This window comes from Myotis davidii, unplaced genomic scaffold (genome assembly GCF_000327345.1).
Source record: "Myotis davidii unplaced genomic scaffold, ASM32734v1 scaffold1146, whole genome shotgun sequence".
Lineage (NCBI taxonomy): Eukaryota > Metazoa > Chordata > Mammalia > Chiroptera > Vespertilionidae > Myotis > Myotis davidii.
The window spans coordinates 619,615-632,479 of record NW_006296974.1 but is presented as its reverse complement, the minus strand read 5'-3'; the positions used below and the strand labels follow the sequence as shown (position 1 = coordinate 632,479).

At 40.2% G+C, this 12,865-nt stretch overlaps 1 protein-coding gene across 1 annotated transcript in view; it reads left to right on the top strand.

Annotated features, from left to right (window-relative positions):
* The first annotated feature begins 25 nt into the window (after positions 1-25).
* Positions 26-12,865, top strand: part of LRRC8D (leucine-rich repeat containing 8 family member D) — a 90,664-nt gene continuing 77,824 nt past the window's right edge. Inside the window, exon 1 of the mRNA XM_006772592.2 lies at positions 26-181. The gene's annotated coding sequence lies outside the window, so the exon portion shown is untranslated. The remainder of the gene's footprint in view (positions 182-12,865) is intronic.

Here is a 12,865-nt window from a genome sequence, read left to right as displayed (position 1 = left end):
CGCGCTCTTTCTCTCCCCTGTGTTTTCAAACAGGAAGTGCACGGCTGTCTGTAACGTGCTGCCGGGTCCCAGGATGGAGGAGTGAAGTCTCCGTGTCGCCGCGGGTTGCAGCCTGCGGAGCCCACCGGAAGCCGAGTCCTCGGAGAGCGCCCTGAGGGAGCAGGGTGGCCGCCTGGTCCAGGTGGGTGGGGCCGGGGCGGGAGCCTGCGGGCGGGCGCGGGGCTGTCACTGGCCGCCGCCCGGGCGCCGCCGAGCCGGATCTCCAGCTCCGAGCTGCAGCGGGACCTGCGTGCATTTTCTTGGTGGCGCCCCACGTCCTGCTTTCTCCCCCCAGGGTTTCTGTCAAACTCTGTCGCAGCGCCGCGACGCTGACCCCGAGCGGGAGAGCGGGATCTACCCGAGGCAGGCGCTTTCCAGGCTGGGCGCCTGTGTCCAGGGGTCCCCAGCTGTCCTCTCTTCCTCCTCCTCCTCCTCCTCCTCCAGCTGCTTGAAGCAGCGGCTCTTTGTTCCTCACTCGTTGGCCTGGCTTTTCATACATAAATGCCCCGGGAGGCTTGGGTATTACTCGGAGTGGTGCGCGTTGAGAGGTCGGGTGCCAGGAAGGAAAGGGATGAACTGTAGGTGAAGTGGAAGGTGGAAGGGTGAGCCAAGAGTCTGGGGGTCCAGGCTCAGAAACCCCACCTCTCCAGCCGGTGAAACAGGAGTTCCGCGCTCTCGGCTGCCTGTTTGGGGAGAGCCGGGACCTCAGGAGCTGAGGGCATTGGTGATGCGGACGCACAGCGGAAAGGTAGCCACCCAGAATGAGGGGCAGCTCGTTCTGGGGTGTGTTTAGTCTGGTGTCTGGCCTGTGAACTCCAGAGTGGTTTCTCAACCAGGCTCCCTTGCTGAGACAGAGGGCACTTTTAAAGGTAGGAGCCAGACATCTTTATTCATTCCATCCCGTTTTGCCATCAGAGTAAAACTGAGGATGACTTTGTGAGATTCACTCGGTGGATTGTAATTTCACCTCCATAGATTGCTCCATCTCCGATGTCCGATGGTGGAAAGCGAAGCGCTAGGGGAGAAGGTTTTGCTGCTTCATTCCCCTGGCAGGTCCTGTCCAATGAAAGCCCAGCTTGTCCCCCCACCTCTGTTATCTACCTGGTGAAACTGTGTGGACCTACTGCTTTGGAGTGGGATGGCTGAGAAGAATCAGTTTGATGAGAAGATGGTATGGCCTCAGGTTAAATGTTGGAACAGTGTTAAAGCAAGTAGCATCTTCTTAGTCTATTTTGGAGGAAGGGATGTGAACAAATGACTCGTCGGAAGGAAAGTGCGATTCTGCAAAGAAGGGTATCTTTCTGTAGCAGGGAGGGAAGTCATGACAGTACTACATGGTCTTAGCTCTTTCCGCTCATTGGGCCACCAGGCTTCTTCAGGAAGCAGGGTTAGCTGTGATATTTAAATTCATGATGTTGAATGAGGGCTGTACCATTCTAACTTGAAAATTTTATAATAAGACATATTTACTGCATAACTTTTGCTGTGAAAGGAGAATCTTTTGAAGCCAGGGAGGCTGGTAAATTTGTACTGTTCCCTCCCTCCCTCCCTTTTCCTTTTTCCTATAAGCAATATGGAGGTAATTTGAATGATAAGATCCCATTATTCCAATAGCCCTTCAGAACTTTAATCTCTTCTTAAAATGCAGCTGCTTTGAGCATTTATGATGCTATCAGTAATTGGCATAATTGTGTTAGTAAGTAGCCAAGATACACTATGAGAACTGAGCAATTAATCTCATCACTTTCTAGATACATAGACGTGGGCTCCTTAAATTTGAATTTAACCGTAAACTGTCCTTGTTTATCCCTCTTCTCTTGCCAAGTACATCATGAGATTAAAAGTGAAAACCAGTCATTAAGAGAGACCCTTGAAAGACCTGTACAACCATAGCATGTTGCCTCTGTTTTATACCCAGGTTCATTAATTTATTTGAGGACTACCTTCAGCATCTGTTACTCTGTTTCAAGATAAAATAGAACAGCCTTCATAACCCTCCAAACCTGTCCTCTGTTTAGGAACAGGATTTGCTCCCACTCTAGAGCATTTAATAATAACTACATAATAACCCAGGAATAATAATAGCTGGTCTTTAGATTCTCATTTTGTGTTTACAGAGCACATTTTCTATAGTTCATTTATAATGTGTTACTCCTTATAACAGTCTGGTGAAGTAGGATTTATTTGCTTCATTTTATGGAGAGAGGAAACCGAGGTTGATAAAACGTGACTTGTCAGTGGTCATATTAGTAAATGGAGATGCTGGGACTTGAACAAAAGTCTGATTATTTTTTTCAGCTGCCAAAATTCTAATGTGACATTTTTTCATTTACAGATGATCTTATTCAGGCTTTAATGAACAGTATCTTTTTGAAGGGTCAGATTAGCATATTTTAACTTTTTATAATAAAAAACATTACTGGTTTATCTGTAGGAAAATTTTTATCCCAGAAAAGAAATCACAAATTAATAAATGATGTATATAATGTTCCCCATACCTGCCTATTATACATAATATCATACCACCACTAGACATAGCTTCCCTACTCCCACCCTAGTTCAGGATAACCCACTGAAAAGCTGATATTACAGAAAGACATGGGCAAGCCCATGTGCACTTAGAGTTATATAATATTAAATATTTTTGTAATATTACTCAAATAAAAAGTTTATTTTTCCTATCTTTGTGGTGCTTCAAGTTAAGGCTCTCTTTATCTAGGGGTCTATATTGTACTGAGAAGACTATAAATAAAATTTGGGGTACATTTTCACTGGACCAAAAAGTGCTGGATAAAATATTTACTTTCTCTTCAACAATGGGAGTATTACAGTGATCTATAACTTCCCCTTTATGAAATTGTGTTAAAGCATCAGGAGAAGGAGGAGAACGTAGGGGAGAAATATAGTGAGTGACCTTTGTTTTATAAGTGAGGAACGAAATGATCATGTATATTTTCTTAATACACAGTGCACTACCTTTTCTGTCTGTTCTGGGCACTTGCAATGACTTGTGAACTCACAAAGAAAGGGTAACTAGCTTTGATGTTAAATGCCAAGGTAAAGTTTATGGCTAAGAGAGGACTAAGGGTGGGGATAATATGTGTGGTAGGATTTTCATTTTTCAAATCCCTTCTTTTCTTTCATGTTTATTATAAAATAGAAATTATCTTCGGTTGGAAATTGTAAACTTTAAAGCCATGGTTCTCCATCATTACAAAAACCAGGAAGCTTTTATTTAATACTTGAAGATTTCAAAGGTTTTGACTTGTTTAAAGTCTTACTTTTTATTTATGATGATTGCTAATGTTTAATGACAAAGTTACTATTCCATATCACTCCACTGAATATTCATTGTAACTAATGACCACAGCATCTTCCTGTTTTTGTAAAATAGTAGTGCATGTATGTGTGAGACAGATTAAGTCTGTAGGCCTCTGCTAGGACCCTGAAATCCTCAGGTAGGACCACAGTAAAACAACTGCTCCCTGCTGAAACTACTGAACGGGTGATGTAAAATGTGCTGTGTGTTAGCCATCAGGTTATCAAGATTCCCAGGTGGAATTTTCCCTCTTTGGTGTACATTAAATACATGGTGCGTCAAGTCCTGACTTTGGATCTGCTCTGGTTTCTGGGTTACTTGCTTTTCATGGTCACTTTGGAGGTCTTGCAGTTACTCAGCCATGGGAACTGCATTTCTTCTAAGAGCATGCTCCCTATAGTACTTCTGTGCACATCCCTGCCTTATGCTTGTAGAGTCAGGACTCTGACACTATTTGCAGAATAAAAGCTATCACAACTGCCACCACCAGCAGCCTTATATTCATTTCCCAGAAGCTAAAAGACACTTCCCAACCATAACTTTTTCAGTTTTCAATAAATATATGGAAGGAGCGAGATTATTTATTCCCTTATTCTGTAGTGGAAAAAACTGACACGTTAGTTAATATTGAATCAATCAGTCTCTGGTTTCCATGCCTGTTGCCGTGGCTTGGGTGTTCTGTGTAAGATGGGGTAGGCAGAGCGCCAAAGTCTCTTAGGGTTAGTGAATGATGTTCTTTTTTCCTGGTTAAAAAAAAAAAAAATCACTTCCTACTTATGGAGCACCTTGTTTGTGCTAGACAGTTTATATGAACTATCTCTGATCCTTCCAGTGTTGTGCAGGGTAGGTCATATCCCCATTTTATAGATGATGAAACTAAGGCAGGCAGAGATTGTAACATTTTTTTATGGTTGTCTTTTCTTTTAAAAAATGTTTTTTAATTTAAAAAATTTTTAGTTACAATTGACATACAATATTACATTATTTCTGGTGTACAACAGACTGATTAAACATTTATATGACTTACTAAGTGATCACCCCATAAAGAGATTATAACTTATCCAAGTGGACTCGAATCCATGTTTGTCAGTCCCCACACAAACATTCCCCTCATTACATCTGCTGCTTTCTCTGTCCGTAAGCTCAGCTATAAAGAGAAATGGGAATCTTTCGTTTAGTGTTACCTACCTTTTCAGCAAAGGTTCAGTTAAAACCACATAGAATATGCAGACTTTAGGAATACAGACATATAGAGCCAACCTTTTAATATCTTTGGCTTTTATGCAGTATGTATTTGCTTCTCAAGGAGCCTAGGTATATTAGATCTATTGGTGAGAGTTTCTTGAGACAATTTTGTCCAAAGCGGTATTGCTGGATCTTAGGAGATGAGCATACTAATTGTACTAGGAACTGTGCAGGTGGTTGTCAGGTTTATGTCCCAGGTTTACTTTTTAATTTTCCTTTTCTGTGAATTGGGTCTCTTGCCTTTTTCTTGTAAGAGGTTCCGTAAAAGAATTCTTTTGGAGTTCCCTGTATATTCTAGAAATTAATCTCTTACCTTTAGTTATCAGGGATATTTTCTCCTAGTATGTCGATTGCCTGATAACTTTGCCTATGCACATTTCATTAACTAACAACAACAAATAAATTTTCATGTAGTTGAACCCACCAATTTTCAATATTGCAGTCTATGCATTTTGAGTTATTTAAGAAATCCTTTTCTATTCTGGGCTCACAATATAGTCTCTTCTTACTTCATTAGCTTTATAGTCTTATTCATATTTGCATTTTTAAAAACTATTTGGAATTTAAGCCATGAGGTAAAAACCCATTTTTTATTTTTTTTAAACTGCTTATATTGTTAGCCAGTTTCCCCACCACTACTTACCAAACAGTCCATTCTTCACAGATTTTTTGGTGCTACCTCTGGCATATACATGCACATTTAAACAGCTCTCTTTCTGAGATCTCCAGTTTGTTCACGTGACATATTTGTGTATTCCTGGGTCATTGATATACTTTTTAAATGACTGTGGCTTTGAAATATTCTTACCTTGTTACATGAACATGTACATTATTATATTACTTGCTTTCATTAGCCTGATTGACATAAATTTAAAAGTGCAAAAATATTTTAGGTAGATTTTTTTGCCCTTGTTTGCATCTGTGTTAACTCTTTATATCTGCACACATATTTTCTGGAAATGTGTTTACTTCCCTGGGAACATTCTTTAACTTATTTAGTAACATAATTTAATCTTAACATTCCTAATATTACATTTCCTTCTCCATTTTATTGTTACTATTATTATTTAGCAGTCATGGCTGCCTTTCATAGTTGGTCATCTGTGTAGCACAGTGGGTGTCTCACTTCAAAGGCTTCTCTTTCCTCTCCAGGTCTCTGCATGTGCTTATCGAGCTGGCATGTGCTTTCCTGGTATGGCTTTTGGATGAATGTTTTATGAGGTGTGATGCTGTAATACATGGCTGAATACCCTTGAAAGCCTGTTAATTATAGATGTCTCTTTATTAATGGGAAAACATTGCTAGTTTCAACTTGGATTCGCCACGTTTACTTTTCTCCATGCTGTACTTGGTGCACTGGTGGGTCTCATTCCTCCTCCAGTTTCCAACTTATGTCACACTGAATGCTAGTCACCTTGTTTGATAAGTGGGCATTTACATCCCTATGCAGAATACAGTGTACTATTTCCTTAGTTTATGAAATGGGATGAAGTCATGCTACATATAACATGGCTTATAAGTAAATTTGAAATTATTGTGGGGACAAATTGTGGTCTCAAAATATATATGGCATGACCTGGTTCATCTAAAACCAAAGACGTTACCCTTAGCCGTAAGTTTCAGAATTATATTGGTGATAAGTTGGATTTTCTTTTGTTTGTGGTTCTTAAGGTACTTTATGAATATAAGAGAGACTTGCAGTTGAACTACTAAAATTTACTAAGCTTGCCCAATGTCTGATAAAATTGTAATGTAGACTATTCTAGAATCCAAACCTATTTAGACAGATGAAAGCAATGTCCTTGGACTGTTGGAAGGGTTTTCCTATTGTGCCTTAAACAGGATTTATTAGGTATTCACTGAGTTTGAGTATAATAGCCCCAGCTACTGGCCTGACTGAACTTACTCAGGAGAGGACTTCAAACGGGAGGATGCTTTCCATTTCTCATTCAGGTTCCTCTGCTCACCGCACAGCTGTCAGATCCACCTGTCTTACCTGCCTTCTCTCTTATTCAACTATTCTGACAGCCAAGCTACTTCATCCATTCAGCAGACATTTGCTGAGCCCTGAACTTAAATCCCCGTTCCCTTATCTCTCTTCCTCCTACCTGCTGTGTACCAGTCATTGTGCTAAGTTCTGAAGATACAATGTATCTATGACACAGTGCCCGACCTCCAAAGATAGACACATAAATCATTAATTGGATCTTAGAATGTGAGGCACTTTACAGCAATACCTGTGGTAAATAATAATGGTGAGTGGGGTATAAAGGAGGGAGTGATTTGTTTTCTCGTTAGTAAGGAAGTCATATAGGAGGGGATTTTGGTGGTGAAGATTGAAGGGGTAGGATAGTATTATTTACTGGGCTTAATCAGAGGGGGGTTAAAGCAGAAGAAACTGCCCAGGTTCAGAGCCCAGAATTGCTCAGTGTGTGAGGAACACGGAATATGAGTGACCGGAGCAGAGAGGTCATGGTGCAGCGGGGAGAGGCTGGAGGCGCCCCTATGCACATTCTTGGTCCTGCTTACCTAGGGCCATACATGCTCCTTCTGGCAGGGCAGGCTTTTTCCTGAGAGAACTGTGGAACCGTCAAAGGGTGAAATTAATGCTCAAATAACTGTCTTCAGATAATGTTATATAGTGGTGACTGGAGCTTATGGTTTGGTTGAGAATACTGGTGGGACTAAAGGTGGAAGGGAGAACAACTAATGGAGTGAGGTTCCTGAAAAGATAGGGCGGCCGGGGTCTGGTATACAAACATGCTCAAAGGGGCTGTCTTGGGAAGGAACAGGGACATTCATTCTTTTGGGGCAGGAGAGGGCTCAGTAAAGCTCTGTCTGATGGTAGGTAAATGTGCACGTGGAGGGGAAGGAAGTCGACAAAGTTCATTCCTGATGGCTTGTGTTTCCTCAGTAAAGTAGGAGCAGGTGAAATCCACTGAGAGTGGGGAGACCTGGAGAAGACATTTGAAAGTTAAAAATTTTATTTTCATTTAAATTTAAATTGTTAAATTAACTTGGAAAAAGGAGCTCATTGATTTAGGATGAGTAATAGTCCTGTGTCATCCGAGGGCCCTGTCGGGGTTTGGTCCGTGGGGATTTGGTGCTGGTGGGTTTTTTTTGGTGTGTTTTTTTTTTTTTTTTTTTTTTTTTGCCTGATAAAGCTGAATACCATAAATGACCTTTTAAAATAAAACACAGGCCTTGCCTGAAATGTTAAGATGGTGATTTAAGGAAGCTTAAGGGTGTTAGGGGAAGGGAGAGAGAGCAGGACAAAAGGAAAACTGGTTCTTCCGTTAACTGAGGATGGCCTCAGGGAAGTCAGCTAATGTCCCTGAGCCTTGGTTTCCTCATCTTTCAGGGGAGGAAGTTACACTAAATGTCCTCTCAAGTCGCTTGTAATTTTCAGAACTTCTGTGAGGCTCGTACATCATTAGACAAATATGAGTGGACAGAAGAATAAGAGTGGTTAGGTTCCCGTCATTTATCATTCATGACTTCTTCTGAGAGCAACTGTCATGCCAGTGCCTTTGGGGATTTGACAACATGAGACCAGGACAGCTGTCAGTTGGCCGCGCCCAAGTGTTCCACTGCTCTGCTGCCCTGCCCCTGGCACTGGGAGAGAGGAGGTGTGGCAGGAAAGGGGAACGGGAACATAGGGCTGTGATGAGAGTTGTGCAAGGAAGGCGTAGGGAGGGTGGGTTTGCTGTGTGCCCCGGCCCCCTGAGCCAGCAGCGGGTCATTTCATAAAGGTGGTGGTGATGATGGCCTTTGTATGGTTGCATTTTATTTTCACTGGGTTTGTTTCTCCCTCTTGGTGAAACGTGTGGCATGTAGAAGAGAATTCAACAGTTGGAGAAGGCTAAGCATATGTACAGCATCTTACCTTAAGTTTTTCCTACCTCCCATCGCCTTCTCTACACTTTGGTTTTTCTTTGCCTATAGAAATCAGAAGTAGTTTGAAGCATTTCATCACTCTTCTCGATTGGTTATGTGCTTCCCCAGGAAGGTTTACCCTTCAAAGCCATTTAACTGTCTCGGCCTCCTATTAAGAAGAACAGGAATGACACCGTAAAGCCCTAGAGGTGTGGCTAGATTTGAAGGTGAATCCAGGTCACATGAGCGGCTCCAGAGATTGCTGTAATAATTGTAGCAAGCCCAGACAGGTGACAGGACACGCTTTTGAAAATTAGGCTTCTAATCTTTCTCTATGCTGTTACATATTTGAGAGAAATTTGGGCATTTCTTTTTTTCCTCATTAAGCTATTACACAACTTAATGCTTGGAAAATTCTTCCCAGGAAGAAACAGGGTGTAACAGTGTGAGTGAGACATTTAAAAAAAATTTACCCTTTTAGCTGAAGTCTGAGAATACTAGTCTCTTCCCACCCCATTGCTGTAGTTCCTTTCTGAAAGTCTCAATTTCTCCGTATAATTAAATATTCTTCAAAGTGAAACATAGTTAAAAAGTTAAAGCCATTTAAACTGTAACATTAAAACATAGTCTAAAATTGTGTTCTTCCATTTCCTGAGAAGCAACAGGAAGGATTTGCTTTCTCAAAATAAACTATGTAGCCTGACTGTGAAGTCAGTGGTGGAGATCAAAGATTCCCACATCATCTCAAAATGGGAAATTTTCAGTCATGTTTTCTAACCTCAGAAAATCAAATGTAATAATGCTAGAAGAACAACAACACGAGGAGCCAGGATATGTGTGTGCATTTTAGAAACACACCTTTAGTATATGTGAAATCGTCTGAGCCTAAATGTGAACTGTCTAATATGTCTAGGAGAGGCCATTTCCAAGGTGTGTTTCATTAGTATGAGTGTGTTAGACATGCAGCAACGGAACGTGCCCTTCCAGGCATTAAATTTAGGAAGAATAGAGGAAAGCCATATAACAGCTACACATGAACTTGCTAGATCAGTAAATTATCTCATAGCTCTGCTAGTAAGAAAAGTTTAGCAGCTCCTGTTGAACAGTGAACTATATACATTCAAGAAGGAATCGGCTACAGTAATTTCATTTAAATGTATACCTATATACGTACATACACATACATTCTCAGGTAGGAATAAGCACATTTGTTAATGTTTCTCTGCTTCTAGAAACAAGGAGTGAGAGCTCCTTTTAAAGATAGGCAATCTGTTGTATTATGGCTGGCAGATTTGTTTGTGAGATGCAAACAAAAAAGGTTAGGGAGACTGTTAAGTATTCATCAATTAATTTGTGGGTTCAAATATTATACAGTTCTGTATTCCTCAAGTAGTACAGAATGGGTCAACATATTGAAATGTTGGACAGTATTTATACATATTGGGAAAATTATATATACATTAAGACATTTATGGACTATATCTCAATAGCTTAGTTTTTTATTGCACCTGTCTTTTTTAAAAGGTAGAAAAACAAATTTCAGTTCCTTCCTTTATTTTTAACCTATCTTTTTCTATTTAAACGGGTTCTTGTAGATAACATATGTTTTGGTCTGTGTTGTTTTTGCTTTTTAAAATATTCTCTGACAGTCTATGTCTTTGAATTGCCGTGTTTGGATGAATCACATTTAATTTGATTATTGATATAGTTGAGCTAATATTTACCATGTTTGTAACTGTTTTCTATTTGCTCTGCATTTGCTCTTTATTTTTTCCCTTTTTAGAAATTTTTGTCTTCTGTGGGTTTAAGTGAACATTTTATATAATTCCATTTCATCTCCTCTTTTAGCCTACCAAGTTACACATCCTTTACATTTTTAGTAGTTACCCTAAAAATACCCAAACAAAAACATTGTGTGTGTAGGCATAGAAAAAAAAATTGGTAGGCTATATACCGCAATGTTAAGATTAGTTATCTTTGGGTGGTAGCATTATACATGACTTTTACTTTCTTTTTTATAGTTTTCTGTATTTACATTTTTTTTACTAACAAGCAGATATTTCTTTTATAATCGGAAACAGCAAGGCTCTTTTCATTTTGAAGAAAAAGGAGGAGTTTAAACAAACGGAGAATCTCTCATGGTCCTACAGTTTATACCCTCTCTCTGTTTCCAGCTTGAGATGAGCACATTGTCCGGCAACCACCAGCACCCCTGGCAGGAAGAGGGCAGCGGTTTTACTGCTCCTCACCTTGCACTGGGAAGGTTGTCAGCTCCAGTCCTGTACCTGCTCTGCCTGCAAAGTGAGAATGAACCCGCAGAATGACTTAGGCTTCCACTTAATACAGAGTTAACCAAACCCCTCTCTTGCTGCATAATTAAGTTCTTGTCTACATAGAATGTCTTTATGCCTTTCAACTGTTTTTCAGGAAGCAATGAATACACTAAGAACACCTGAAAACTAGTTTAAAGTATAGCTTTTTGCACAGAACTTGCAATAGTTCTTTGGTTTGTTGGTATGAAACCTGCTCTGTTTGGACAGCTGTTAGGGGTACTGTCTATGGTAATAAGTGAAGAGATTGTAACTAGTTGAGGCTGTTGGTCTGTCTGGATTTTAAGAAACTCGGTTCCCCTTGTGAAATTTTAGAGAAAATCACCATTAATGTTCTTTTGATGTTGCTTATACCTTCTGAATTTATTTGTGATTTTATGTAAACTAAATCCAATTTAAGGTTTAAGAAAGTGGCATGGCTCAGTGCAAATAGATGAAATGTAGGTATAGAAAATTGGTTTTATTATCAACTTATCTGGCAGGTGTTTTTAAGAAAATCATCCTATATAACAGTGGTTCTCAACCTTCCTAATGCCACAACCCTTTAATATATAGTTCCTCATGTTGTGGTGACCCCCAACCATAAAATTATTTTCATTGCTGCTTCATAACTGTAATGTTGCTACTGTTATGAATCGTAATGTAAATACCTGATATGCAGGTTGTATTTTCATTGTTACAAATTGAACATAATGAAAGCATAGCGATTAATCACAAAAACAATATGTAATTATATAGGTGTTTTCTGATGGTCTTAGGCGACCCCTGTGAAAGGGTCCTTCGACCCTCAAAGGGGTTGCAACCCACAGGTTGAGAACCGCTGCTATATAATAAAACCCTGATATGCAAATCGACCGAACGGCGGAACAACTGGTTGCTATGATGCACACTGACCACCAGGGGGCAAGACGCTCAGTGCAGGAGCTGCCCCCTACCCACAGGCCCAAGGCCAGCCAAGGTGGGTGCCAGCAGGGGGACCCTCCCCCCATCGCCCTGCTGGTTGCCCTGCAAAGGGAGGCAACTGGTGGCAGCGGGCGGGGCTGGCGAGTGGGCAGCGCCAGGCCGGCCAAGGTGGGTGCTGGGGGGCGGGGGCTCCCCCGATCGCTCCACCAGTTGCCCCACAGATCAGCTCTGATCTCCGGCCAGGCCTAGGGACCCTACCTATGCACAAATGTCATGCATTGGGACTCTAGTAAACTTTATAAAATACCATAGTTTGTTGGCCTGGAAAATTGGGGCAATTCTCTCCTGCCACTTGCCTGCTTCATCCAAGTAAACAAAAGACAAGTGACGTTTTTTAAGTTTATGAAAGGAAAGTCTAGAAAAGCAAACAATATTTTTCTCTATTTCCAGGTGAAAAAATTGTAGTCTCGATTTTTATATATTTTATTAAAGTCAGGAAATATAATTTAAGGTAAGAAATGAAGTAGCAGTCACATTGTTTGAAGCTAATAGAATTAAACGTTTTGCTATAAATAAAAACTTAGAAAAAATATGAAGTAATTGTAAAAAAAGAATTCATTCACAGTACATTGATTGCTATAGTGGTTTTATAGTAGATACAAATTTTGAAGGGAATGCAAAGATATAAACAACTTTAGTAAGTTTTCTTTATAATATTTTAATGTTAGGTACTTTATAAGGAGTGGTTAGATATCACTTTCTGGGATAGTTAAGTTTAAATGTTAATGAATGTATATTTGCAATATAAATTGTATTAGTGGAATAGAAGATATGGGGAATAAGGGTAATTCGACTTTTTTTTTTTTTTTTTTGCTAATATTTGAAGGAGAGACAATACGTGAAAATAATAGTGATGAAACAATGATGAAAATTCTGTGGGTTTGTTATTTTGTTGGCCCATTTATCTAAGCATTGCCTGTGTTGGTCTTGGTGCTTTTACCTTGCTACCATTGGTCCCTCACTCTGGCTTTAACTTGTCAAAGTCTGCATTGTAGCTTTCTGTCTGCTTTTCCGGTCCTCCTGTGAAAATTACTTAAGTGAGATGTGATTTGGGGGTAAGAACTGTAAATGGAGGAAAGAAATAATCCTCTCA